General features: G+C 35.3%; 1 long non-coding RNA gene across 1 annotated transcript in view; it reads right to left on the bottom strand.

Annotated features, from left to right (window-relative positions):
* The window catches only part of LOC310731386, a 9645-nt gene extending 6759 nt beyond the window's left edge, over positions 1-2886 (bottom strand). Inside the window, exons 1-2 of the long non-coding RNA XR_014535174.1 lie at positions 2394-2886; positions 2149-2267 (exon numbers count right to left, since the gene is read on the bottom strand). This is a non-coding gene — a long non-coding RNA (uncharacterized lncRNA). The remainder of the gene's footprint in view (positions 1-2148; positions 2268-2393) is intronic.
* Positions 2887-3730: the final 844 nt, after the last annotated feature.

Below are 3730 nucleotides of genomic sequence, written 5' to 3'. Positions count from 1 at the left end.
GAGGTCAAATAGTTGCAGCATTCGTGACCTTGACCTAATTAAAGCACCTTTTAAGATCAATAATGATTCAATGTTTTTTTTATTTTAATTTTTTTTTTTTTTTTTTTTTTTTTAAGTGATGTAATAAATATGGAAATATATTCTGGTTAAAAAGATTTATAATAATTATATTAAAAAAAACAAGAATGTTAATAAAATTTTTAAATCTGTCTTAAGATTTAGATAAATAAATTATTAATAATCTGAACAAATAAATTCTGAATTAAATTTAAATATGTTGTAAATTCAATTTGGAAATCAGTGGTACTTTGAGTTATAATAAAGTTAATGTAAAATTAATTCATTATTATAAATTAAACTATACATACATATTACTATGCAGAAATATTGTACATACATACATACACCCACACACACAGAGAGAGAGAGAGAGAGAGAGGAGCAGAGAGAGAGAGAGAGAGAGAGAGAGAGAGAGAGAGAGAGACATACAGACATAGTAGACAGACAGAAAGAAACAGAGAATCCCAGCTGCTCATCTTTTACATATAGCTTAAAGACTTATCTTGTATCAGGGTCAAAGGTCACCCAGAGGCACCTTCTACTCCTTTCATCCACACTCTTTCTCTTCCCATCAGCCAATTAGATTACACCTCACTGACTAGCAGCTTTTCTCAGACTTATTATCAAAGTTAATGCAGTTGGAAAACTCATGACAGGAAGCTTGTGACATGCCGCTGTGAACAGACAAATCCACTGCCTGTGTACAAATTGATGTTAAAGGATCTCAGACACGCGTGTGTGTGTGTGTGTGTGTGTGTGTGTGTGTGTGTGTGTGTGTGTGTGTGTGTGTGTGTGTGTGCATGCATGTTAGTGTGTCTGTGCACAGAAGGCAAAAAACACAGTTTAGGCTACACAGTGCATGTCACAGATGCCCCGAATGACATCAGCTCAGGACACTCAGTGTGTTCACACCATGTGATAAAATCTAGAGGCTCAGACAGCTTGAAGTGACACCTTGACCAGAGTAATAGCCATAAAGCTAGCAATATGATCCTGAAAAGAATGATTGTGCTTCAGGGAAAAAGCAAAGCCAGAGATTATGAGCATTGTGGATTTTCTGCCCTAACTGCGCTTTTGAAAAATATTCATATATTTATACTTAAAAAAAGATAAAACATGAACATGTAAATGCATGATGAGAAAAGTATTGGGATATTTTGATTATTATTACTATTTTATTAGTATTCATTACTATATTATTTTATTTCTATTATATAATTAGTTACGTAAATATTAGCTGGTTTTGCTTATTTTATAATGTCTAATATTTTCGTTGCAGTTATTTAGTTGCCTATTTATTGGTGGTAAAAACTATTTTATTATAATTGTTATTATTATTATTATTATTATTATTATTATTATTATTATTAATAATAATAATAATAATAATAATAATAATAATAATAATAATAATAATAATAATAATAATACAAGTAGTGATAGTAAAAGTAATTCTTATATAATCTATAGATATATTTATTTATTTGTTTAATGTTGATGTCTTTCAGATTATTTATTTATTTATTTATTTATTTATTTATTTATTTATTTATTTATTTATTTATTTATTTCCAACAGCCATTATCACTGTTGATGTTATAATTTTCTTCCTTATACTACTTGCTACTTTTTTTTGTCACAGTAACAGTAACATTTTTAAGTGTTTCCTCTACGAAGTACACACAGTTACTTGCGCACACACACACACACACACACACACACACACACACACACACACACACACACACACACACACACACACACACACACACACACAGTGATGCCCTGTCTCTAGCCTTATCCTCACACACATATTCTACCCTAACCCACCCAGACTTCAACTCCACTTCCTATTGCCTGTAGATAAATAAATTCCCTGCACTGTATTATAGTTATTTCTTTGAAGTATAATTCGATCATGATATAATTCTGTTTGTACTCAATGCTGCTCAGTTGCCCCCCTTTCTCTCTCTCTCTCTCTCTCTCTCTCTCTCTCTCTCTCTCTCTCTCTCTCTCTCTCTCTCTCTCTCTCTCTACACAGACACTCTCTTGTCCTCCTCTGAAGATAGAAACATTGCTCTTACTTACATTTGTAATACACATCTCAGATTCGTACACTCCATCACTTTCCCCGGTTTTTCTTTCTCTATGCTCCGTGTGCCACCTCACCCACTGCTGGATTAACACTCCGGTTTAAAGAAGTCTCTCTGAGAAAGTAAACCGAAAGAGAGGAAGAGAGGTGAGAAAAAGGCCTTGCATGAAACAAGCGCTCTCCACACACACACACACACACACACACACACACACACACACACACACACACACACACATACATGTGCTATCTCTTGAAGAATGAAAAAAGTTCTAGTTCCTGACTTGAGGCAAACGTTTGTTGGAATAAGTGGTGATTTCCTGGTTGTGTTTTAAAAGGAGATGAGGTGTGTGTGTGTGTGTGTGTGTGTGTGTGTGTGTGTGTGTGTGTGTGTGTGTGTGTGTGTGTGTGTGTGTGTTTGTGTGTGTGTGTGTGTGTGTGTGTGTGTGTGTGTGTGTAAATGACAGTGAAACACACTATGTTTTGTCCATTTTGTATGTACTGTAGACTGATAAGATGCTGCAGCTCCACCTTCTGGTGGAGAGATAGAGAGAGGGAGAGAGGGAGAGAGAGAGAGAGAGAGAGAGAGAGAGAGAGAGAGAGAGAGAGAGAGAGAGAGAGAGAGAGAGAGAGAGAGAGAGAGAGGGAGAGAGAGATACAGAGATACAGAGATACAGAGAGAGAGATACCGAGACAGATAAAGTGAGCGAGAGAGAAAGAGAGAGAGAGAACTACAAGGACATCGAGAAAAGGAGAAAGGCAGAAAGTGAAAGGCAGACAGAATGAAATGAAGAAAAAGAGAGTGACAACGAGAAAGACAGACATATGCAGTTTTGATAACGAACAACAGAGAAAGATATATTCTGAGACAAATAAATGGAAATGGAGCAGACGGTTGAGAGAATGGCAGAAAGAGAAAAGAGAGAGAGAGAGAGAGAGAGAGAGAGAGAGAGAGAGAGAGAGAGAGAGAGAGAGAGAGAGAAAGAAGAGAAAGAGAGAAAGAGAGAAAGAAAGAAAGAAAGAAAGAAAGAAAGAAAGAAAGAAAGAAAGAAAGAAAGAAAGAAAGAAAGAAAGAAAGAAGAAAGAAAGAAAGAAAGAAAGAAAGAAAGAAAAGTGGTAGAATGACAGAAGCAGAAAAGGGAAGGGAAAAGCAGACAGATGGGCAAATGAAGAAAATATTTGACAGTTAGCAAAGAAGGAAAAAGTATAAATAGAGCAAAAGAAATGAATAAAGAGGAAAGCGGAAAAGTTTAAGGAGTGACTCACCGACAGCCAACATTTACACATGTTCATCTCACTACACCCTGAGAGAAATCAGATCTGATCTAGAGCTCTTGAAAGTTCTAGACTGAACCCTACACTTTTTTCCCTATCAGAGATGGTTCCACTAGAACTTCTTCAACAAAAAAAAATAACCATTTAACTTTATAAAAACCCACATTCCTCACTTTTTCTGTGTTTTCTCTGCCTGAGCATAAAATTACACCTCTATGTGTGACTATCTACAAATATGACATGTAACCAAAACAATATCATAATGAACATGTTTTTGTCCTAAGAGTTAAACTACTGACCCTT

The sequence above is a fragment of the Silurus aristotelis genome (genome assembly GCF_946808225.1).
Source record: "Silurus aristotelis genome assembly, chromosome: 9".
NCBI lineage: Eukaryota > Metazoa > Chordata > Actinopteri > Siluriformes > Siluridae > Silurus > Silurus aristotelis.
This window is presented reverse-complemented; position numbering and strand designations above follow the sequence as displayed.